Raw genomic sequence first — 26,743 nt, 5'->3', positions numbered from 1 at the left:
TGTCCAAATCAGTTCTCAAACTTTTGGTCTTGGATCCCTTCACACTCTTAAAAGTTAATTACTTTTACTTTTACTCAATGGTTACCATATTGAAAATTAAAAGGATTTTAAGTAACCAATTTTTATTTATAGTATAGATTTTATTTATAATATATATTTCATCCAAAAATAACAAGTTAGGCACATTGCATGTTAACATAAGTATATAAAATATTTTCCAAAATATTTGATCTATTCTTTTAAAGTTTGACTTAATACACATTAACTAAAATTTCATATCTCCTTTTTCATTCTATATATTGCAAGATCACATGTAGTATAACATCAGGAAAAGTCTGCAGTGTACTCTTTTTTAATGTTTATTTTATTTTTGCGAGAGAAAGAGAGAGAAACATGAGCAGGGAAGGGGCAGAGAGAGAGAGAGAGAGGGAGACACAGAATCTGAAGCAGGCTCCAGGCTCTGAGCTATCAGCACAGAGCCCAATGCAGGGCTCGAACCCACAAACCAGGGGAACATGACCTGAGCCAAAGTCAGATGCTTAACTGACTGAGCCACCCAGGGACCCCTACAGTGTACTTTTGAATGAGTGAGAGTAAAAAGGCAAATTATGTCTTCATTGAGCCATTGAGTAAAACACTAAAATATATTTGGGTAAGTACCTAACAGTTTGAAGATAATCTTCCAATAAATCTAAATGATTGATACCTCTGTTTATCTCTTACGGATTTAAAATTTCCCCAAAGGACTGGCACCATAAAAGTTCTACAGCATGTTTGCCAAAGGTATTTGCATCATATAATATGATGTCTGTAAGCCAATTTTGTTGTCTACTTTTTTTCTATTAGTTTAATATTTATATGGCTAGGACCCAAATGATACATTGTAGCATTTTTTTACACTAAATAAATGTAGAGATTACATTTGGGGTAAGAATAAAATTATGTGTAATTTTTGCTTCATCCCATCCTGGTGCATGACAGATATCGAGTCAGTGTTTGAGTCAGTTTAAACATCTATCAATTAAGACTTACTTGGTGTGGTAGGCAGCTTCTGACATAACTCCCAATGACATGCCCCTCCCAATATTTATGTCTTTGTCTTCTTCCTTTAAGTGTGGGCTGGACCTAGTAACTTGCTTCTAACCAATAGAATACATCATAAGTGATGAGATATCACTTCTGTGATTAGGCCACAAAAGACTGTGATTTTCTTGCTAGCCCTCTCCCTCTCTCTCTTTTGCTGTCACTGTCTTGGGCCTCTTCATTGCTTTGTCAGATTAAGCAAGTTGCCATGTTGTCAGATGCTCTATTGAGAGGCTCACATCGCTAGGAACACAAGGACAGACAACAGCTTATAAGCATCTGAGGTCTCATTCCAACAACCCACAAGAAATTGAATCCAGACAACAAACACAAGAGTCTAGACTTCCCAGTCAAATCTAGAGTTGACTTGCCTCTGTAAGAGACCCAGAGTCAGGAGGTTCAGCTAAGACATAGTCTGGTTTCCGACCCATAAGCACCTGTGGAAATAATGCCTGCTGTTAATTTAAGACACTTAGTTTTTGGATAATTCATTATGTTAAGCAATAATAAATAATTAAAACAGTAAGTACTGTGATGGGGATAAAAACAAACGGGCAGGAACATTGCCCTAACATGCTCATAGACATTTAGAGAAGATAATTCGCAATAAAGTTATTTGTAGTTTTATAAAGAACCAACTCAATTCTAAAAGGCAAATTGATAAAAACTCCTATTAATCAAGTTCTTTTAAAACTAAATATTTTACATCATTTTGTTTTTATCTTAAACTCTTAATCTTATGACATTTTTTACAAATAAGTGTATTTTAATATAATATGCTGTTATACTTTAAAGCTTTTGTCATCATTTTAGTATAATCTTCAACAATATCTGTTTATCCCCCACCCCATCCCTATATCTCTATCATTTATCTACATAAATTTAAATTTAAAATATTTTTTATTTCATTTGATCAAAATTGTTTTAGCATTTTAAAAGCATTTTCTGGAATTGGGCAGCATTAAAATTGTGATTAGTATGCAACAGACATATTACATTTTGGTGAATAATTATTGAATATAAATAATTATGAAACTGCATATTATTGAAGGAAACAGCTCATTTTCATATTATTTCACATATATAGTTGTTATTTATTATTGCTTGTGAGAATAAGACAAGATTCAGCATTATTAGCTGTTTTTATTTTCTATAGTGTACTTGTTAAGAAATCTGGCTGAAAAGAAAAAGTAGAAAGAACTGAAAAGGTTTGTTATGACCGTATCACTTAATTATTTGAACTCTTCCTATGTTATATGCCCCAAATTTCATATATCCTACTTGAATACTTTTGAATTCAAATAATTAGAAACCACAGAACTATCCAGTTATTATTATTCATTTTCTCAACCCCAACACTGATATTTCAGATTATACCTTTAGTCCCTAAAATATAAGCTACATGAGACAAGAGGATTTTTTTTTCTATTTTGTTCACTTATGTATCTCTATAGTAATTGCACCATAGTAAGATTAAGGACATATGAGAGGTTTGGATGCCTGGGTAGTGGCTCAGGTCATGATCTTGCAGTCCATGAGTTTGAGCCCTGAGTCGGGCTCTGTGCTGACAGCTTGGAGCCTGGAGCTGCTTCAGATTCTGTGTCTCCTTCTCCCTTTGCTCCTCCCATGCTCATATTCTCTCTCTCTCTCTCTCTCTCTCTCTCTCTCTCTCTCTCTCTCTCTCAGAAATAACCGTTAAAAAAAAAGAAAAGAAGTTGCCTCCTTCCTTCCTTCCTTCCTTCCTTCCTTCCTTCCTTCCTTCCTTCCTTCCTCCCTTCATCTCTCTCCCTTTCTTTCTTTCTTTCTTTCTTTCTTTCTTTCTTTCTTTCTTTCTTTCTTTCTTTCTGTAAAAATAGGAGAAATTAAGTATGGAAGGAAGGACTTTGCATTTTATCTTATGATTGGCCTTTTCTTGGGTGGCCTCTTTTATGAATGAGTACAGTGAAAAGATTTGAAGATTGGCGAAATTAAAATGGTTGTGCATCCTTTGCCCTGCAGTGCATGGATAGTCTTGCATGAAGGCTAAGATTTCATTATGACTTTTTCTTTCTTCCCATGCCAAAAACAATTCACTGTTGAGATAATTCTGGGACCTATAAAAGCCTCTGTACTTTGTCAAACCCTGAGAAATTCTACCTAAGATCCTGAGATCTTTTAGATCGTTGATTTACGCCCCAAAATTCAAACAGAATTTCAATCCTCATTTATGTGTATCTCTTCTGGTACTTCCAGTCTTAAAATAATAACTGTATGCTATCAACTTAATTATACAAGCTGGAAATCTTGAAGTCATCTTAAAACTACAACTCTACAGAGTCCACTATAATAAATCATCATGCTAGATCTGTTTTACTACCTATTAAATTGGTAGACACTTCAGGCTTTCTTTCTGTATAGATCCACCAACAATGCTATGTATTTCAGTAGGCAATATCTTTCCCTGGCCTTCTGTAATTGTTTTCTAATTATTTTTCCTTCCTTTAACCTTTCTGCCATACTAATCTACCCTCCAAAATGTTGCTCATGTGGTTGATATAACAATCATTTTTGATCACATCATTTTTTTTTCTCAAAATTCCTCAATGGCCACTCATTATTTAAATGAGAAAAGCAACATTAATTAGCCTAACTTTGTAAGACTCTTCATGGTATGACCTTCCTGTTCTGACAGATAGTGATTTTGCATTGCCATGGGTTTCAAATAATAAAACAATACTCTCATCTCATATGCTCATCTCTCCATTTACTCTGCCAGAAATACACAGCCAACAGTTTTTCCACAATGCTAAATTTCCTGTGCATCTTCCTTGCTTCCCTCCGAACCCTTTCTAGCATTTTCAGTCACCACCCCCCATTCACTCCACGCACTTTTTAGATAACAATTTTGAAGTGTCTGCACTGTGACCATTGCAATGTTAAACTAAGTCACTGTCTTGCCTTGAAGAAGTGTACAGTTTAATGACAATGGGTAATGTTTTTCTCCCGATTTTATTTATTTTTATTATTTTAATTTTTATTCATTTCATTTATACTTATATTTTAAGTTTCAACTTAAAAGGGTTCATCTTTTAGGTTAACTTGACCTTTTCAGGCTAAAGCAACTGTTCTTTTAATTATGATCAACATAGGTCTTTTAAATGCATCTAGTACATATATCATTTGAAATACTGCATATTAAATGTTTGTATATTTAATATCCTATTAGGCTATAAACATTTTCAAGTTGGTAATTTCTTTTTGTTTGATTTTCATCCCATCTACTGTGAAGATTTCAGCATGTAGTATATGTTTAATAATATCCGCCAAATTAACAAGTGCTTGAGTGCCAATCCACTGAAAACTATCGATATATTTGGAAGCTGTTTTCTTTATTTTTAGATGATGTAAAAGTTGTTGCACTATGCTAACATGTAGCAGAATTTGATAAAAACAATGCTTTATTCATGAAAATCAGTTGCAACACATATCCACACCCTACTCAGTGTGAAAGGCTGTATAATTTGAATGGAACCAAAAGCCATCTAGTTGAACCGAAAGATTACACCAAAAGAACTCTTATAAAATAGAATGGGAGGGGTTCCTGGGTGGCTCATTCAGTTAAGCACTGGACTCTTGATTTCAGCTCAGATCATGGTCTCATGGTTCGAGGGATCAAGCCCTGCTTTAAGCTCTGCTCTGGCAGCATGGAGCCTGCTTGGGATTCTCTCTCTCTTTCTCTGTCCCTTCCCCACTTGCATGCTGTGTCTCTCAAAACAAATGCATAAATTTAAAAATAATAAAAATAAAATGGGAAAGTGAGATTTATGACCAGTATCTCCTGACTTCCAAATCAATCAATGCTTTCCTTACTGAAGAATACTATTTTTTCTTTTTGGTTCATAAGTCTCTATCTTCAGCTAAAGAACACCTTCCCCCCCACCCCCATCCTGGCTCAGTCACTTTACCAACTGTGGGAAAAAAAATTAAATGGACATAGATTTGGCTATCTAGGGCATATTTACCAGTTCACAATGTGCTCTGTCTTCAGAAAACAGTTTAAAGTGATCACCATTGCTGCATAAATAGTAAGCGCCCCCTATGTAAATCGGCATTTGCTTTTCTGCCCATCATTGATTTAAGATTATTTTAATTCCAAAAAATAGAAAACTCAATTCAAACTTATTTAAACAATAAAGAGAATGTATTGACTCTTATAATTAAAATTGCTAGGCACAGTTTGCTCAAGGCTCTGGCACGGTTTGTTTAAAATTCTCTGAAATTGTGATACCCCTGTACCAACTTCCTCTTCGAATTGGCTTCTCCCACTTTAGCAATTACAAGTCTCCAATTAACAGACCATCTTGTGCACAGCAAGATTTTCAGTGAATGAATCATGGATGGACTTAAACCCTCTAGCCAGGGATACCGTGCACTAATCATTTTAAGTTTCGTTTAATTGGAACAATCACTATGGTAAGGGGAATGGGATTTTATTAACTGATTTATGACTCACACAATGTAACTACCCCATAGGGAAATGGTGGAGTGAATGTGTAAATATAATTACAATAAACAGTATAAACTATCAGAGGGAAAAATTCTTCTCACTTATATGGTTAGAAGAATTGACAAAAGGTAGTTATTTAATATGTTGGCTACCATATACTGTATCCAGCTATGTATCTCATCAATTATTCTCCCCCTACTGGTTGAATCTTTCCATCAGCATGCAAAAGTGCTGCCATTTATCCCATATTTAAAACAAACAAACAAACAAACAAACAAACAAACAAACAAACAGAGCTTTACTTTTTCCTCCAAATACTGCCTTATTTCTGTCTTTCATTTGATATCAAAACTCCTCAAAAGAATTTTCTCTGTATGTAATTCTAATTTCTCTTCCTTCATAGTTTTCTAAACCCATTCCAATAAAAGTTTTGTCCCTATTCATTTTTTTAAATTTTTTAATGTTTATTCAGTTTTGAGAGAGAGAGAGCATGAAAGGATGAGTGGCAGACAGGGAGAGAGACACAGAATCTGAAGCAGGCTTCAGGCGCTGTGCTGACAACTCAGAGCTCGAACTCACGAGCTGTGAGATCACGACCTGAGCCAAAGTCAGACGCTTAACCGACTGCGCCATCCGGGCGCCTCATGTCCCCATTCTAATTAAGGCTACTAGCAACCTGTATGTTTCAAAATCCAATGGGCAATTTGTATTGCACATCTTACTTGACCTATGAGGGACATTTGATCAGGTTGAACTCTTCCTCTTTCATGAAATGTTTACTTTACTTGGCTTCCAGGACACTATAATCTGATTTTTCCCCACAAATGCACTAATTACTTTTTATTTTCCTTTGTTAGTATTCTCATGTCTAATAATTGTTAGTACAAAAAGACCTTGAGTCTTTTTTCTGTCCATGCTAGCATTTTCTTCCATCTATGCCAGCATCTTGATGATTTCATACAATTTAACAGTTCTGAACACCATCCTCATGATGGAAGCTTCCAAATAAATACATCAATAATTTGGTTTTCTCCTATTAGCCATAGATTAATAATAATGATCTATTAGAAATATCCATTTAACTAAGTGGAATCTCAAACTTAGTATCCTTAACTTACTCCAAATTCAACTCTGAATACCCCATACAGAAAGAGGCCTGATATTCCCTATCAAAATATGGGAGAATTACATCTTTCTAATTATTCATGGCAAAAACTATGGGACACATTTTTTTTTATTTCTCTACTTATGACAAGACCAGATGTAGATCCTCCAAATTCCTATTTTTAAATGTATTTATTTAAATTCAAGTTAGGTAACATACAATGTAGTATTAGTTTCAGAAGTAGAACCCTGTGATTCATCACTTACGTATAACACCTGTGCTCATCCCAACAAGTGCCCCCCTTATGCCCATCCCCCCACGTGCATCCCCTCCAGCAATACTCAGTTTGTTCTGTGTATTCCAAGTCTTTTATGGTGTGCCTCCCTCTGTATTTTTATCTTATTTTTCCTTCCCTTCCCCTATGTTCATTTGTTTTGTTGCTTAAATTCCACATGTGATTGAAAATATCTGATATTTGTCTTTCTATGCCTGAGTTATTTCACTTAGTACAATACATTCTAGTTCCATCCACATTGTTGAAAATGGCAAAATTTCATTTTTTGATCACTTAGTAATATTTCATTGTGTGTATATGTGTGTGTATGTGTGTGTGTGTGTGTGTGTGTGTGTGTGTGTGTGTGTATACACGACATCTTCTTTATCCATTCATCAGTTGATGCACATTTGGGCTCTTTTGATAATTTGGGTATTGTTGATAGCACTGCTATAAACATTGGGATGCATGTTTGTATGGAACAAGAAAAGACCCTGAGTAACTAAAGTAATGTTGAAAAAGAAAACGAGAGCTTGAGGTATCACGATTCCAGACTTTAGCTGCATTACAAAGCTGTAATCATCAGGAGACTATGGTACTAGCACAAAAACAGACACATAGATCAATGGAACAGAATACAGAACCCAGAAATTGACCCACAAAGCAGGAAAGAATATCCAATGGAAAAACAACAGTCTTTTCAGCAAATGGTGCTGGGAAAACTGGACAGCAACATGCAGAAGAATGAAACTGTACCACTTTCTTATACCATACTCAAAAATAAATTCAAGGGCATGTGGGTGGCTCAGTCCGTTAAGCGCCTGACTTTGGTTCAGGTCACAATCTCACAGTTTGTGAGTTCAAGACCTGCATCAGGCTCTGTGCTGACAGCTCAGAGCCTGGAGCCTGCTTCGGATTCTGTGTCTCCCTCTCTCTCTGCCCCTCCCCTGCTCATGTTCTGCCTCTCTCTGTCTCTCAAAAATAAATAAATGTTAAAAAAAATTTTAAATAATAAAAAAATAAATTCAAAATGAATGAAAGACCTAAATGTAAGACAGGAAACCATCAAAATCCTAGAGGGGAACACAGGCAACAACTGCTTTGATCTCAGCCTCGCCAACTTCTTACTAGACTTGTCCCCAGAGCCAATAGAAAGAAAAGTGAAAATGAACTATTGGGACCTCATCAAGAATGGGAGAAGATATTTGCAAATGACATATCTGATAAAGCGTTAGTGTCCAAAATCTATAGAGAACTTAACAAACTCAACACCCAAAAACCAAATAATCCAGTGAAGAAATGGGCAGAAGACCTGAATAGACACTTTTCCAAAGAAGACATCCAGATGGCTAAGAGACACATGAAAAGATGCTCAACATCACTCATTACTAGGGAAATACATATCAAAACCACAGTGAGATACTGCCTCACACCTGTCAGAATGGCTAAATTAACAGCTCATGAAACAACAGATGTGGGTAAGGATGCAGAGAGAAGCAAACACATTTGCGTTGTTGGTGGGAATGCAAACTGGTGCAGCCACTCTGGAGAACACTATGGAGGTTCCTCAAAAATTAAAAATAGAACTACCCTACTACAATCCAGCAACCACAGTACCAGGTATTTATCTAAAGGATACAAATATGCTGATTCACATTCCCATTTTTGGGGGGGCATCTGGGTGGCTCAGTCAGTTAAGTGTCCCATGTAGGTTCAGGTCATGATCTCACAGTTCATGGGTTTGGGCCCCGCAATGGACTCTGTTCTGACAGCTTAGAGCCTGGACCCTGCTTCTGGTTCTGTGTTTCCTTCTCTCTCTGCCCCTCCCCTGCTCACGCTCTGTCTCTGTCTCTCTGTCTCAAAAATAAATAAAACTTAAATTTTTTTTAATTCCCATTTTTAAAATTCAGAATTTGCTGAACTTTTTTGTGTCCACTGATCAATTTAAAAAAATAATTTTGGTTAACATTATCTCCTTTTCCCAGACGCTGAACATGCTTTTTGTTATCTAATAAGAGTGAGAATTAGAGACAAATAAATGATAAATGAGGACTTTGATTTTAAAATGAGGTTGTCTATTTACAATGTAAACTGCATCTTCAAGAGAAGTTAATCAGGGGCTCCCAGGTGGTTCAGTAGGTTAAGTGGCAGAATTCAGTTCAGGTCATGATCTCATGGTTTGTGGGTATCTGAGCTGACAGCTCAGAATTCTGTGTCTCCCTCTCTCCCTGCCCCTCCCCAGCTGTGCTCGCTCTGTCTCTCTCTCTCTCAAAAATAAATAAATAAACTTAAAAATAGAAAGGTTAATCAAAATATGCTTTAGAATTCAGTTACATAAAAGTTGTAAATTAGTTGTAGTTTGGGTTTTCAAAATCTTATTCATGAAATCATTAAAACAAACTGCTCCAGTGTTTTTTGTCATTAATTAAAAATGTCAATGAACTATTTTTTAATGCTTCGTTCCATTCCCCAAATCATGCAATCAGCTTGTTCTTTCCCTAGTACACTTATGTAATTGTTTTAGTTAAAAGCCTACAGTTTATACTTTAGACAATTAAATGACACAAAGATGGATTGCTCTAAGCAGCCATTCATGGTAATTGAAGCAGTGTCATTTGCAGCATGTACGAACTATTGCAGAAGTTTGAGCTCTGGGTGCACAACCTACTCTTCACCCTTTGTAGAAAAATTACCTGGTTCCTAAGAATATATTGTGTTCTCTATTCTATCTTGTGATTTTCATTTTCCATGAAAGCATGATGAATGCATTATATATAAATTCCCAGTCCTTCTAGTGAACGCAGGGCACAGCCATTAATTAAAATGTGACCATTCCAGTCTATAAAGCATAGCTTCAACCAAACTGGCAGATGTTACCTGCTTCGTTTCTCTTTGATCCAGAAGGTAACAAGAAAAATAATTAACCTTTTCCTCACTGCATCTGTACAATTTTATATCTCCTTTATAAAACACTTACGCGCGCGCACACACACACACACACACACACACAGTAAGCCAAACAATTACATGAGCAAATCAATACACTAGCGTGATATAAATGTAATCTTCATGTGAAAAACATATTATTAAACTTTACCAATATAAATATCTGATATTCCAATAAGTATAGTTTAAATATACGTAATATATTACCATTAAAACACATAGAAGATTTTGCTACTTATGAGAGCTCATAAAAATGAGTCAATTACAAAAAAAAAAGAATCTGTCTTTAAAAAAAGGGGGGGGGCACCTGGGTGGCTCGGTCAGTTAGGTGTCTGACTTTGGCTCAGGTCATGATCTCACGGTTCATGGGTTCGAGCCCCGCATTGGCCTCTATGCTGACAGCTCAGAGCCTGGACCCTGTTTTGAATTCTGTGTCTCCCCCTTTCTCTGCTCCTTCCCCACTCATGCTCTGTCTGTCTCTCTCAAAAATAAATAAACATTAAAAAAAAGAATCTATCTCTAAAAATGAGTCAATTACACATTTACATATATTTTAAAAATGTTTCCAGTAACTTAGGTAAACAGTTCAAATAAGCGAAAATTGCAAGTGTTACAATTTTTTCTGGTTCAGAGGCAGATAATTGCCAAATTTTTGCCTATAGCTGTTTTGACCTACACTTTAGTCAGATTCTACTAATAAAAAAATTGTATCACATTCTATTATTGTATAGAATTCTAACAAACTGAAGAAATATTATATCTGAATAATTTCATATAATGTTAGCCATGCTATTGATATTGAAATTAACAGCTGTCCTTTAATCACTGAAAACCAAATACTAGTTAACACTAAGAAATAAAATAGTGGATTTTAACTCTTCACCACTTATTTCAACTTTAATCCTATTGCAGTTCTAATGAAAATGAACTGTATTAAATTTTGGCCCAGAAATTATGACATTATATAACTTTATAGAAGTTTTTTTTTTTTCTTTTGCATGTGAGGTTCTATCATTTTAATGATGCATGAGAGATTGAGATAGAGTGAGAATGTCTATGGCATTAGAATTTTTAAATCAATTGCAGGTTTGTATTATTCTCCCCAAAATAGTTAGAATGTGAATCTGAAATTGTTGGTTGTTCCCAAATTTAACAATGGATTTTTAAATCTTGAAAATCTTGTTGGATGAGTTCTTCACATCCCAGAAGGAAAGAATGAATATTAAGTACTTTCTATTAATAAAACAAATGGTTTATGTATAACTTACCTAACAATTAAATGTAAAATAATTATTTATTCTATTGTATCTCACTTCTTGAGAAAAACTTAAAGCAGGCGAGGAACTAAATCCTGTTTTGTGAACTCTTATTCTAAGTAGATCTAATATCAAAAATGGTCAGTTCTGTCCAATGTCAGTCCTAGATAATAAGTATATCAATAATTAATGGCACTAAGTCTATCTGACTGACAGTTTTTTCAGTTTTTATGATTATATTTAATAAATAATAATCTGGTTCAATTTTTTTGCATCTATTCTTTTAGAATAATTGATGTCTCTTTTAACCTTTTATAGTTTTATTTTTATAATATAGTTTTACTTACTCATCTTCTGTCAGTTTTAAGAATATGGCGACTCTGAATTTTGACATAGACATTAGGTAGTTATTATACCCATGTGTTAATCAGTTCAGGCTGCTGTTATAGTACCGTGGATGGGGTGACTTATACACAACAGAAATTTATTTCTTGTGGTCCTGGAGTCTGGAAGTTTGAGAGCAGGGTGTCAACCTTATTAGGTTCTGTGCAAATCCCTTCTGGGTTGCGGGGTTCTTGCTGTGTCTTTACATGGTGGAAGGGATGAGAAAGCTCTCCAGCGTCTCTTTTATAAGGGCACTAATAGTATTCGTGAGGGCTCTACTTTCATGGCCTAATCATATCCCAAAAGCCTCACTTCCCAATACCAGCACACTGAGGGGTAGAATTTCATCATATGAATATGGGGACACACAAACATTCAGTCGAGAACAAGCCATAATTAGTTGTATCTTTGTAAGTGTTGATTAATAGAAGTATGACACTCACTTCCTTAACTACATGTTAGGGATAAATAAGCCCCCATTCTCAGATTGAAATCTTGGGAGAAATTGCACTATCTCCAATATGCATGTTTCTTTTTTTATATATATTTTTTAACGTTTATTTATTTTTGAGACAGAGAGAGACAGAGCATGAACGGGGGAGGGTCAGAGAGAGGGAGACACAGAATCTGAAACAGGCTTCAGGCTCTGAGCTGTCAACACAGCCCGACACGGCCTCAAACTCACAGAGCGCGAGATCATGACCTGAGCCGAAGTCAGCTTAACCAACTGAGCCACCCAGGCACCCCAATATGCATGTTTCTAATTGATAAATGTGAAGGATGCCATGGCATAAGAGGGCTGAGCCGATCATAAATTGCTTGCCTAATACTTTAAGGTATAACTTAGATTTTCTCTTTGTTGAAAAACAATGTCCAAAAGAGAAACTTGAGACTGATCAAATCAAAGTCTAGGAAGGGCCACCAACATAACATATCTTTCTTACCACCTCCCTCCCAGAGGATTTTGTTGCTGTGGCAATTTAGGCTTTGGATCAAATAAAGTTAAAGGGATGTGCAATTATACCATTTCTCTTTCTCACTTTTGCCTATAGCCACCCCTTTTTAAAGTGGATTTTACAAATTACTATTATTGAATACATGAGAGTGGGCTCTGAAAAAATGAAACAACCCCATCTCAATGTGAAAAGCATCTTCTCATGCTTCATGATCCAGTTCTTCAAAATTTGAAACTTCATGGACAATCTCAAGCTGTTATCACCCTTTGTTTTCTCCCTAATAACATATAGACACTTAACACATTGCATTAGTTTTATTGATTTATATGTATGTCTCTTACACTAGATTATAAACTATCATAAGGAACTTCTGTTTACAATTCCAAAAAAAAATGATTACCAGATGAAGGACACCCAGTAAATTTTGATGAAAAACCAGTGAATGAATGAATGAATGAATGGTGAGATAATTTTTCTAACTTATTTTACAAATTAATTTTAGTGCTTTCTTATGAAGCATTTAACATCCTCATGCACAGTGTGTCATTTTAATATTTCAGAATCTGCTTCCACTAATATGAAATAAGCCTTTCACTGAGTAAATACTGGTTGAATAACTCGAACAACCTTTGAAGCAGTTCATTGCAAACTATTAGGTAATATTAAGTGGAATCTTACTTCAGCCATATTTATCATGTTATTTTGAGTTAGAGGAAAGTCAGCGGACTGTAGTGGACAAAACAAATGAAGAATTTTCACATTTGGGATCCCACTGGATAATAGAATGATCATTTGTTTCCTACGAGGTTTTGCTGTGTCACTTAAACATAATAAATACCATTCTCTCAATTGCTTAAATAGTTAATTTGATGAAGACAGTTGCGTTAGGTGTACATTGTTAATGCAAATAAAGAAAATTCTGACATACAGTGATGAAAACCACTTTATGGAAATGTGAATGGCTTCTTGAAATAATTTTACTCATACGGGGTCCATTTCATGCAGAAAAAGATACTATTCCGCAGTAACTGTGTCAAACAGTTTGAAAAATTGCTTGAAAGCTGCTTTTGTTAAGTAATTCAAAGCTTTGTTTCACTATTAATTTTATAGTTAGAGGTTAAATTTTGGACTCCAAATAATGATAGATAATTTTAATAACATGTCCAGCCCTCAATATTCCTGACCAAAAACTTCCAGAGGTAAAAGTGAAAATGCTATAGTTCTCATATGGTATGAAAATTATGTAAAAGAAACCAAGAAAGTATGAATACACTTTCAGTTTTGATAGTAGGGAAAATTAGTTTTTTCAACAATAAACACACTCGCTGTTCAATATAGTAGTTGAATGTGATTGTATCGTTGTTTTGAAATATGTTTCTGTCTTTGTGTATATTTCTTTTGTTTTCATTGCCAAAGACTAAATATTGTTTGAATGGCCTTGAATCAATGGTCATTTATATCTTGTGGGAACAGGCCTTTAGAGAATACAAGTGTATCAAACTGCAATGAAGAAGGAAACAATTTTCTAATCTCATATACAGTTCTGTATTTCCAAGGGCAATCAGATAAAACATTTGTGACCTTCTATCTTTATTTTTAAAAATGAACCATGATTGAAACATTTATATATAATACATTCTTTAGAAGAGACCTTGCTGATAACAGGGTTCTAAAAGATTGATGCTCAGAATAAAAACAATTTTGACCTTCAATTCCTAACTACACAATGCCTTTGAAAAGAAATCTTTGAAATTTCAATAAAAACTTTAAAAACCATATTTAACATATACAATATGTTGACTGGGAATATTGTTTTATTGCAAAGACAATATTGGGTAGAACCTATGCATGTTTGATATTTGCAGTTACTATTTAGTTCAGTAAAAAGTGTGGTCACAGACAGCATAGTCTGACAGCCAAACTTTAAGGACGCAATGAAACATAACTTCAGCATTGTGCTGGGGCAGAGCTACAGCCTACTGAGAAATGATAGAGGAAGAAGAAAGTCCAGCAGAGAGAGATAGCAATCAGAAAGAGTCCAGACTTTTATGGCAGAAAGCTTTGGGCAAATTCCAGGTCCATAACAGTCAAAGAGGAACCAGAATATGAAATAAAGTAAAAAGCTTATGTGTTTTTAGAAAGAAAGAAACTGGAACCACAATGTCTTCAAAAATCCAACCTTTGAAGTAGCCTTGTATTATGAATGAAAAAAGAAGAAAACATTTATATGATATAATAATCCTTGTTACGAAGCCAATTTTTTTTTAAGTGGAAAAATTTAACTTTGCAAAATAGCTAGTATTTCTCAAGCTCAAGAATCATAGATCTACTTAATCATATTACATATCAACTATGACCAACCATATACTGAAGGACAAGATAACTAGTCAGTATGAAAGGTGGTACAGGTTGTAAATTCCTAGATTTATCTGTCAAGCAAAGCCAAGGTCAATCTTTACTGTTTTCTTGATAGTTCACTTGACTATACCTTTTAGAAGCAGGTCAGTTTTGGTGACTGCCATGATGGTAACCCTCATGTAAGGAAATTGCCAAACACACAGCCTTGATTAAGGGAATGTCTCAGAGGGTTCTCTGGGGATAGGTAGTTATGTTTTTAATCACATGAAAAAGCCACCTTGGTAACAGCTGACTGAATCTGAAATGGTCCATCAACCCAAGGCAGAGAATCTATGGGCTTGGCAGTGGCCTGTAAGCACTGCTTGGCAAGAAAGCTTTACAAACAGGGATCACAGTTTTAACTGAGCCAATCTCATTCTCTTCAAAATGTAAATTGGAGATGCGAGGAGAGAGAGAGAAGAGAGCTAACAGTGGAGATGCCTGGGTAGAAACAGAGAAATAGATTCTGAGAATGTAGCTGCAATACAGCAGTGACTAAGCAAACATGCTGCTGAGGAGTTCAGAATACAATCTAGACTTTGGATCTTTTTTAAGTTGTTCAGTCTTGTAGCTGCAAATCTATCTTCCTGTCTTCACAAGTTCCTTGCAATTCCTATTGCCAACAAAAGTCTGACAATTGGGTTATTAGAGTGCATATCTCTTTTTTATAACATTGTTCTTACTTTCCTTAAATCCCATTACCGTTTTAGGACCCATTTTAGCACTTAAGAACCTGCAATTTTATTCTGTACTGTTTCATAACCTTACCCAAACCCTATCTTCTATAGTGCATAATGAGTATCGGCCACTCCAAAATTCTCAGTAAATAACCTATCACACAATTAAAAGATATTATGAAAATTCAATGATTTTCCAGTTTATAAGAATTTCATTGTTACACATAGTATTTACTTTGTTCTGCACAACATCTCTGTGTTGAAAGTAGAGTCTGATGATTCTTCAACATGCTAAGGCCAGAGATATTAAGGCTATACAAAGAAAATAAACTATCTCCAGGATGTAAGCACGAGTTTGCAACTCCAAACTCAAATCGAATATCCCTTCCCGTATACCACCATTCATAGAATAATATGTATTCAATAAATTTTTAAATGTATATATTTAGAATTTAACAAGGAAAGGTTTTCAATTAGTAAGTTGCTTCCACATTCTTTCTTCCCATGAATTTTATTTTCTTACCAGTCTTATACTGAACAAAAATTAAACCACACTGAAGCTAGTTTGATGATTTCTAAGAAACTCGCTGTGTGTTTATGGTATAAAAACGGTTTATATCTACTAACTTTTAGATATCTGAAGACACAGAAAAAACTGAAGGGTTTACTTGAGCACAAAGCTAGTAGTGTAATCAGAATTAGAAAATGATCAACTCTTGAATTGTAACATGAATACATATCTTACCCACACGATTAGATTGAAGGAAATGTGATAGTAGGTTGGGAACAAATTTCTTCAAAGTTATAGAAAAATCTTATAATTGCAGTAATAATGAAAGTTTTTGATTTGCTTATCATTTGTGATGGAATGAATGTTTGTGCCTTCACCCTCCAAATTCATATTTTGCAACCCTAACCTCCAATATGATGGTATTAGGAGGTAGGGACTTTGAGTGGTAATTAAGTCATGAGGGTAGAGCACTCATGAATTGGATTATAGTGTCCTTATAAGAGACAGACCAGCTTGTGATGCTATCTCTTGTGTTCTTCCTTTCTCCCTCCTACTCTTTCTCCGTCTCTCCCCCTTTCCCTTCCCATTTCCCTCTCCCACTCCCACTCCCTTTCCTCTCTCTCTGCCATATGAGAATACAAGGAGAAAATGGCCATCTGTAACCCAGGACAGAACCCTCACCAGACACCAGATCTGGTACTGCCTTCATCTTAGGTTCCCCAGGCTTTGAGAAATAAATGTTTGTTTTTTAAGCCACCTGGTCTATGGTAACTTATTACAGATGCCCAAGATGACTGAGACATCCATCATCTCAACTGTTCACATACACAGTCCTTGTTCTTTAGAAAGAGAGAAATGTTACGACATATGGATTATAAAAGAAGCCATATAGAACCATGGCTTCCCAAGAAATTTCATAAGGGCTTTTCATTCCCCCCCTTATATGTCTTAAGAAATTTCCATCTGCCCCTTCCATGATGCCCAGGTATTATGCCTGCTATGATAATGCAAGATAAACATAAACCCCTTATCATTCCATTCCACCTCTTTCCACATGTATTTTCTTGTGGGCAGTTGATCAGAAGATCCTCCTACATATAAATTCTGGAGAAAAAAACTGCAGTGCAATATTCGAAAAGAACTTTCCAGAATTGATAAGATGTCCTCCAAGAATTTTAGGTATTTTAGGGTGAGATGATCATGCTGAAGAGAAGGTTATTGATATAAATGTTGATGCTGCTAAAGTTTTAATCTGGAGCTTTTCCTTCTGTGAAAATCTAACCTTGCAATCCACAATCTATCTTCTGATGAAACCTTGATTAATCTATTCTGTGAATATTGATTCTTGTTTATTTTAGTGAGGTTTGGTTTCTAAAACTGTAATTATAGGATTGTAGGATAATTGTATTTTATGTATACATTTCTCTTTTAAAATCTAAAAAATTGAAATTCTGATATTCTTACTGAATTGAATCTTCTTGGAGGACTTGCCATGTGGGTGAAAGAAACTAGATCCACACAAATTTGTGATTCCTTGAACGTGAATCTATATAATTATCCTATGAGACTCAATGAGATTTCGGGAGCTGCATTTTATTTATTTATTTACTTATTATTTTTTAGTAAGTTACATATTAAACGTCTTAAGTTTTTTTGGTAAACTTTGGAGACAACAGAAAGACAATGATAGTTAAATTTGTCTTATGTATTTCAGCTGAATAGTTTCCTCATTGTTTTTGACTGCATTCTGATCAGTATTGCTAGATATGCATGGGAGAATTAAATGTATGTCACTTGCTTTTACATGATAACAAAATATTACTTTCTACTGAAGGATAATTTAACAGCACCGAAGAATGTCTCTGTATGGAAGAAAGCTGTGTTTCACAGTTTCCTGTCACGATATTTGGTATTTTCAGATTAGTTTGCTAGCTCTGTGTATATGAGATCTCTACAGTAGCTTTCAGAGAAGAAATAGCAGTGTTAGTGAATTGTAAAACCACTACAGAAAACAAACCAGATTTCACCCTGTGTTGTATTATAAAATCCCTCCCCAATGTTATATAAAATGCAAATCTGACTCCATTCACTTCACCAAATGTCTTTATTAAAATGATTTTATTTTCTTTATAAGAATAGATTTATAGAATAAGTGAGAAAACAATAGAATAAGAAAATAAAAATCAAAGGAGAAGACTTAATAGGCAATGAATCTGTTCCATTAATATATCTCTCTCTTCCTTGTTCTTGGTTTAATTGTTCTCTTCTGAAGCAACATTAAGACTACTCTTATTGATCCCATCTTGGAAGATTACTCAAAATGTCTCTGTCTAGGTAGTTAGGTATTTTGATGGTTGTTCACAATCTCTGTCTGAAAGCTACTCATTTTTCATTTTAGCCTTTTCATTGTGCAATTTATTGACCTTCATTTAGTTTTCATTAAGTTTATTCACCTTTGTACTCTCTATGATATCACTTGGTTATTTTTATTTGTTAACTTCCACTCCTCTTCCCCCTTTCTGGCAAATACTTTTCCTCTAGCTCATTTCTTCTTATTTTCTTCACTGTGTAGACTTTTTTGTTTGTTTGTTTTTTGTTTGTCTATGTACTGTTGCTGGGAGTGAGAATGATTGAAAGTTCTAGCATCATCACCAGGAACACAGTATTATACCCTTTGTATGTCAGGAAAAACAAACAAAATCTTTATTTTATGCTTATGACTGTATCTCTATGGTAGTAACATTTCTGGATTGAAATGACCTAAGCATTCAAAAAATGTGTTGTCCATGTTAGAAGTAGCCCTAAATTAGATATAGCTCTTCTGCTGTGGAGTAAGAGAAATATAATCAACAATCTTCTGCCTCAAATTCTTCCTATATATTCATCAGATGAAAGTTTGAGCTGGACTCAAAGATTATACATAACTAGAATCTGAATTGTTTTACCCTGTTTTCCTCTCAACCTGATGGAAGAGTTAATGATCCAATAACATGTACTTGTGTATATGCTTCATTATTATTATATTATTCATACAAAATCAACATATTTATCATCTCAAATCCTTAAAAAGTGAGAAAAAAGTGGATACTTTGAGATTAATTATTTTAAGTGATCTAGGTTATTACCTAGTTGATACTCTTCTGCAAAAGCATACACATCTGGGGAATAACAATATCAACATGGAAAAAACAGTTTACTATGTAACTTTGTCTATTGCATTTATTTGTTTTATGCTGTATTTCACAGAGAAAATATTCAAATTATCTGTTGAATATAGATACAAATTTCAATGAAAAATTGTTTGATAAAACTCTGTCATTTAAACGTTCAGAGAAGATTAGATACAAGTTTGAGTGGTTGTGGTAGTGCAATTTATTGTAAGGAAGCTAGTGACTATCAGTGTCTCAGAGACTTCAACATCAGACACAGATGATTGACAGTCTATATGTGGAGCTACATAATCCAATAATGTTTTCAGTTCATTACTGTATCATGCTATTGCAAAGAAAGAAGACAGGGGAAGTGTAAAAGAGTTGAAGATTCTTCAAAATTAGGAGATAAAGCATGCAACTGTTAAGATCCTGACAGAAAAGAGTTGGCACACTTCAGTGTGCTTGGGTGGGTCAGTCATTAAAGCGTCTGACTCTTGATTCAGCTCAGGTCGTGATCCCAGGGTCATAGGATTGAGCCCTGTGTCAAGCTCTGTGCTGGGCCTGGAGCCTGCAGGAGATTCTCTCCCTACCTCTCTCTCTCTCTCTGTCCCTGCTCTGCTCATGCTCTCTCAATCTGTCTCTAAAGAAAAAAAAAGTTGGCACTCAAATATTTTAATATATTGGAAGAATGAATATAGAATATAGAATTCTATAGAATATAGAATTAAGAGAACCAGTACAGCTTGGTCATGCACTTAACAACAGTCTAGACAAAACCACTGGTAGTATATTTAAATTATTAAATATTTCCAATGTGCCCAAATCATGGAAATAGTTTAGTGCATAGGGAGAAATTATAGAGGTCATCAAGTGCAAATCTCATTGTAATGCACAGCATTAAAGCATTTCCAAAGCCAGCGCATTCTACATCAATTTTAATTATTATGACATCCTTTTTCATGGTTTGATGAAATTTCTCCTGCTACAACTTCTACTCTTTGCTCCCACTCCTGCACTATGCAGCCTAAGTGAGTTATTTTGTCCTCCAGTTGGGGAAAATATATGTAGAAATATTTACCCCAGAGTCAAATATTTGAGGAGTTAAGGCACTTTTAAACTCAAAACTAGTTTGAAGGACATGATAGTCTTTCTACCATTTCCCATTATTGGATATGACAAGCTCATTTGCATAGTACCTCCTCTGCTATTACTATAAACTTCCTATGCACCTAGTTAAGGCCACTTCTTACGTTTGAAACTGCAAACTATGCTAGAAATTGCTCTAACATTTTTTTTGAAATTTTCTTTAAAGTTTATTTATTTATTTTGAAGAAAAGAGAGCGTTTGAGCAGGGGAGGGACAGAGACAGGGAGAGAGAGAATCCCAAACAGTGCAGAGGCAAATGCAGTGCTCAATCCCATGAACCATGAGATCACTATCTGAGCCAAAATCAAGAATCAGACATTTAATCGACTGGGCCACCTAGGATCCCCTCCAACATTTAAAAAAAATCTCTTAGGTGTCTTTCATTTTGTCTTTCTACTAAAGTATTCCCACCAGGCTGCAAACATACTGCTATCTCTCTACATTAATATACATGGAATACTTTGTCTCCCACTTCCAGCTTCAACTGACTCTTACAGACACTCTTTTAGTCTTACTAACTTTGGATCAAACATTATTAAAATATACATCCATAACACTCTCTCCTATTCTCTCTCTCTTAAGCAACTTCCAATTAGACTTTTAATCCTTTCTTTTCACCAAAGATATCAAACATATTCAATGTTACCATGTCAGATTCAATGGTCATTTATGATACCATATTTTTTGACTAATCAGAAGCAGCGTTTGTCAAAGTTAATCTTACAATCTTTCTTTTGACACCCTTGCTTAGCATGCAAGCTCCCATAACTTGTCATTTTGCTGTCTCTAATCACTTTCCTTTATGTATGTATGTATGTATGTATGTATGTATGTATGCATTTTTTAATGTTTATTTTAGAGACAGAGAGAGAGAGATTCAGGAAGGGGCAGAGAGAGGGAGACACGGAATCCAAAGCAGGCTCCAGGCTCTGAGCTATCAGAACACAGCCTGACTCGGGGCTTGAACTTATGAACCACGAGATCATGACCTAAGCCAAACTCATACGCTTAACCAACTGAGCCACCCAGGCGCCCCTCTCTAACTACTTTCCTGATCATACTGGCTTAGTCTTCATACAGTCTTTTTCCTATTCCAACCTCCAAATGTTTGAAAGTTCTTGGGCTTAATTCCTGAAACCTGATTCTTTGGGTGTTTAAATAGCATCTTAATATATCTGAAACTTAATTCCTGATGTTCACCAACACCAAAATTATTCCTCTTTTAATATTTCTAGCTTCAGAAAACAGAGACCCCATTGTGCTCTAGCTAAAGTGCTCCAAGTCGTCTGTCTCACATTGCCTCACTCTCCCTGTCCACCTTTCCAGTTCTAAAGGTTATGACAAATGATACATTTACCAAATACTTGAGCATCAGTAATATGAATCTTTATCTTCTTAGGTTTTAACAAGTGTTTCTTTGCTGCTCACTGCCCAACCATTAAGTCAGCATTTTCTATTTGGATTGTCACTATGATAGTAAAAACACACTAAAATCAAAGTTGCTTAGTATCACAAATGTTATTTCTCACACAAAGAAGAGTGCTGTAGGTGATAGGTTCTCTTCCAACATGAAGCTAGGCCATCTATAACAAAAAGCCCCAAGGGTTATTGAAGAAGGAAGGAGTGAAATGGAAATGGCAACCCACATCTTCGCTGTCACAACTAAGAAGTGGCTTTCATAGTTCATTGGTCAGAACTAATCACATGTTCTTCACAAAACTGCAAGACTTGGAAAGGCCAGGTAGCATGTAGACACTGATGTATATGAACAATCCTTTCCATACTTATTTTTTGCCTTGTAGCCTAGTTTCCCTAAAAAAGTAATAATTGGGGAATGCCTGGGTGGCTCAAGTCAGTTGAGCTTCTCACTTCAGCTCAGGTCATGATCTCACGGTTGGTGAGTTCATTCCCCATGTCAGTCTTTGGGCTGACAGTGTGGAACCTGCTTCAGATTCTCTGTCTCCCTCTGTCTCCCTCTGTCTACACCCTTCTCCCACTTGCATGCTCTCTCTCTCTCAAAAATAAACATTAAAAATTTTTAAGTAATAATTTTTACTTCCTAAGACTTTACATTTATATAATACTTAAAAACCAACTCAGACATTTTTTTTTAATCTCTACTGAAAGTAGAAAGTTGCTTAAATTCGGTGCTTTGTAACTGCCATTTTGCAATTTGCCTTATTTGTATAAGCACGAGATATATTTTGAAAGCTTCAAACTGCTATCTAAAATGTTTCGTCAAAAGTTCATATTATTGCAGAAATGTGGTGCCTGATATACTATTATTTACTTTTTCAATAATACTGCAGTCCATATATAATAATGATTTGGGGGCGCCTGGGTGGCGCAGTCGGTTGAGCGTCCGACTTCAGCCAGGTCACGATCTCGCGGTCCGGGAGTTCGAGCCCCGCGTCAGGCTCTGGGCTGATGGCTCAGAGCCTGGAGCCTGTTTCCGATTCTGTGTCTCCCTCTCTCTCTGCCCCTCCCCCGTTCATGCTCTGTCTCTCTCTGTCCCAAAAATAAATAAACGTTAAAAAAAATTTTTTTATAATAATGATTTGACATTAGTAGAAATCATTTAAATAATCTCATTAATATTCAAAAGTCTTAATTCTCTTTAAACTTTATATGTCACTTACCTCACAGACTTCATAGTAATCTAACATATATATTTGAGAAAGAGAAAGAGCACTCTAGTGGAGGAGGGGCAGAAGGACAGACAGAAAGAATCTCTAACAGGCTCCATGCCCAGCACAGAGCCCAAAGTGGGACTTGAACTCACCATCAGATCATGACAAGAGCCTAAATTCAAGCCAAACACTGAAGCAACTGAGCCACCCAGGTGTCCCCACAGTAATGTAATGTACTTTTATGAAGGTAAATCGTTAATTAGGTTCCCATAATATTTTTTGCAATAAAATAGGTAAATAGATGGAAACTTATTTACTTATGTATTTATTTATCTTTTTTGTTTAGATTTTTTCTAATGTTTATTTATTTATTTTGAGAGAGAGAGAGAGAGAGAGAGGGATAAAGAGGGAGCAGGGGAGGGGCAGGGAGAGAGAGAGGAAGAGAGAGAGAGGAAGAGAGAGAGAGAGAGAGAGAGAGAGAATCCTAAGCAGGTTCTGCACCATCAGCATGGAGCCTGATGTGAGACTCAAACCCACGAACCATGAGATCATGACCTGATCTGAAATCAAGAGTTGGCTGCTTAACTGACTGAGCCACCCAAATGGTCCTTTTTTGTTTAGTTGTTAAATTTTTTTCTAGATTGAGTTACCATTAATATTACCATGACTAAACATTTGAACCTAGCATTTTAAAATACAGCAAATATTGATGTCTTAAATATAAAATACAGATGTTGGGTCCCTGGGTGGCTCATCATTTAAACGACTCTTGGTTTTGGCTCAGCTCATGATCTCACACTTTGTGAGATTGAGCCCCGCTTTGGGCTCTGTGCTGACAGCATGGAGCCTGCTTGGAATTCTCTCTCTCCCTCTCTCTCAGTCCCTCCTCTGCTGTCTCTGTCTCTCTCAAAATAAATAAGTAAACTTAAAAGAATTTTTAAAAAATTTAAAAAATACAATCTTATTAAAGATAAATAAGTAGAAAAAAATTAATAATATATATAAATAATTAAAAATAAGTGATATTATTGTATTGGTTTTGTATCACTATTATTGCTACAATAAAACATTCAGTATATTTATATTCTTGTTTTTGTTAGGTACTATTATTTAGAAATTGTATTTATGGGTATAAGTAGATGGGAACTAAAGGATTTCCAGGATAGCAATGGTTTTCAATGTTTTCAGCTGGTTCCAATTCATGCCCTCTTCCCTTCTAAAAAAATAGAGTAGAATTAAGTCAAAATGTATTGTTTATTTTTGATGATAAGCTGACAACAAATTAAGTCTTGTTATTTTTTTGTTCTTGAAATAAAAGATATAAAACCATCTTGATTTTCAAAAAAATATATTACTTCTCCAGGGTTACTCATTGTGTATATGAGAAATATATCAAAAATATTTCACCGATACTTTTAAATCATAATGTATTATATTCATTTAACTTGATATAATCAGAAAGTGTTGGGAAAATTTTTTAACATTTTAATTACAATTTACAATTACAATTTACAATTACATATTAAATAATATATTATTTGTTTTTATGATTTTAGCTTTATGTCATTCTTTTAATTCAACAAAATCTTATAGCTATGTATTCAGCTATAACAATCTTTAAGAAGTTCGATCAGTTCGGGGAAAATAAAAATCATTTATAATTGCATATGCCATTTGTACACAATGGAAAATGTATGCTGAACAAGCAGTGCTCATTGTTAAACCAAACATCAACTCATGAGTCCTTTTGTCAGAAAAAATATGATCACAGTTTCTAAATTCAAATAAATATTTTGTAAATACTTTGGAAAACACTACAGAAAAAGGTAAAATAATTTGTGGAACAAATTTTTATGATAGAATACTAAAACCAGCTAGGACAAGTAATGTAGGTGAAAAAAAGCTGATTCAGTCTGTTTTCATACTTTATTAAAAACTATACCTTAATACTTTGTTAAGAAATACAATGGAGGGGCGCCTGTGTGGCTCAGTCGGTTAAGCGTCTGACTTCGGCTCAGGTCATGATCTCACGGTCCCTGGTTTCAAGCCCCGCGTCGGGCTCTGTGCTGACAGCTTAGAGCCTGGAGCCTGTTTCAGATTCTGTGTCTCCCTCTCTCTCTGCCCCTCCCCTGTTCATGCTCTCTCTCTGTCTCAAAAATAAATAAATGTTAAAAATTAAAAAAAAAAAAGAAATACAATATATTTCCATTATTTAATCTGTAATAACACTGTATGGTATTTAACTCAAAGTAAGTATTTATGGAGTGAGGTCTACCATGTAAGGCCTTTTCTATGAAGATGCAAACATGTGCATCAACCATAGATGTTTAACTTTTGGGTAACACGGCACAGATAGACATTCAAAAAGACACTCATTTCCTCTCCCACCTAAGAAACATTTCCATCCTGGGTCTATCCCTATATAATTATTTAAGTGACTACAATGGAATAAAACCAGAATATGAAAATTACCTTCCCTATTAAGCTTCTATAAAATAGATCAGTCTAATAATAATTGAATACTTTAATTTTTGAATATTCAGTGATACAATAAAAAGATAAAAGAAGATTCCATTTTTTCACGGAATTTTTAAAACACAGAACTCATTGTTAATTCTTGTTACCTGAAATATGACTTTGATGGGAAGAAGCATCTTTATATTGCTTAGAATGTCAGAGAAGTTGAAATTTTATATCACACTGTAAAGCTCATTTTCTTATCTACTTGCTATGTAAAGTGGCTTAAATAATGAATTCTACATAAAGCCATATATTTGTAGCAATTAAAGAATTTTGCAATGAGCAGAGAACCTATAGCATTACTATCCTAATTTTGCAGCTAAATGCCAAAAGAATTGAAATTTGGTTTCAGCTTTTGTTGTCACACAAACAAACCTACCTAAGAGATACACCTGTTGCCTTTTTCCTTAGCTACTTAGCGTCTACATTTTAAAATGACTGTTTCCAGCAGTTATAATTATTTGGAAGAGGCTGGCTTCCAATAAGTTGCATGCTGTCATAAACAGAAGACCCAAACTATTTAAAAAAATGACTTAAAATAATGAAATGGTTCTGGTGAACATTATTATAATACTAAAAATAAAACAAAAATTAAAAAAATATTCATTCTGTTCTTCTAAGTCACAACATCTCACATTGCATGCAACCTCTAAAACAAATTCTGATAAAACTTTATTCTTGACACAGAATTAAGCATATCCATGATTATACAGTCTGCTTTAATAGGCATTTTATTGTTAAATATCACCAGCTCCCAAGATTCTATTAGCAGAAATAATAACATTAATTTCATATTTAACTGATATCCATCTTATTGAGGGAAATGTACTCATTATTTTATTTGCTCATGGTGTTAATAACTTATTTTCTGAATGTGTAATTTAATCAAAATGAAGGGACATATTCAAGCACATCTACTTCAGATAATAGTTTATAATATTTTTTAAAATTTAGAAGATTTTTTCTCTTTACTAATTTGGATTATTAAGATATATTGTTCATATTACAAAAACAGGATCTTAAAAATTGGAATGTTATATAATTAATAATAATAATTAATATAGAATATTTCACCTCCCTTAAATATCAAAAATTTAAAGAATCTAGTGTCCTTCTCTTTGTAAATAGATGGATGATAAATAGATAATCTTTCTATGTATATGTCTAGCTGTATATATACATGCATATATATGTGTGTATATATATATATATATATATAT

This window comes from Felis catus, chromosome F2 (assembly GCF_018350175.1).
Source record: "Felis catus isolate Fca126 chromosome F2, F.catus_Fca126_mat1.0, whole genome shotgun sequence".
NCBI classification, from domain to species: domain Eukaryota; kingdom Metazoa; phylum Chordata; class Mammalia; order Carnivora; family Felidae; genus Felis; species Felis catus.
This window is presented reverse-complemented; position numbering follows the sequence as displayed.